Raw genomic sequence first — 227 nt, 5'->3', positions numbered from 1 at the left:
CTCTCTCTCTCTCTCTCTCTCTCTCTCTTTGTTTTTTTTTTGCAAAGAATACTATTTTATGTGTTTCAAACTGCCATGGCTATGTGCAATTATTATTATTATTTTCTGTTGCTAAGCTATGACTTTCTGCTTTTAATTTAGCACTCTAAGCTTTTTCCTTTGCAGTGTTGTTTTTACATGTTTAATAATAATAATAATAATAATAATAATAATAATAATAATAATAA

This window comes from Poecilia reticulata, linkage group LG1 (assembly GCF_000633615.1).
Source record: "Poecilia reticulata strain Guanapo linkage group LG1, Guppy_female_1.0+MT, whole genome shotgun sequence".
NCBI classification, from domain to species: domain Eukaryota; kingdom Metazoa; phylum Chordata; class Actinopteri; order Cyprinodontiformes; family Poeciliidae; genus Poecilia; species Poecilia reticulata.
The sequence above is the reverse complement of the archived record's forward strand: the minus strand, read 5'-3'. Positions refer to the sequence as shown.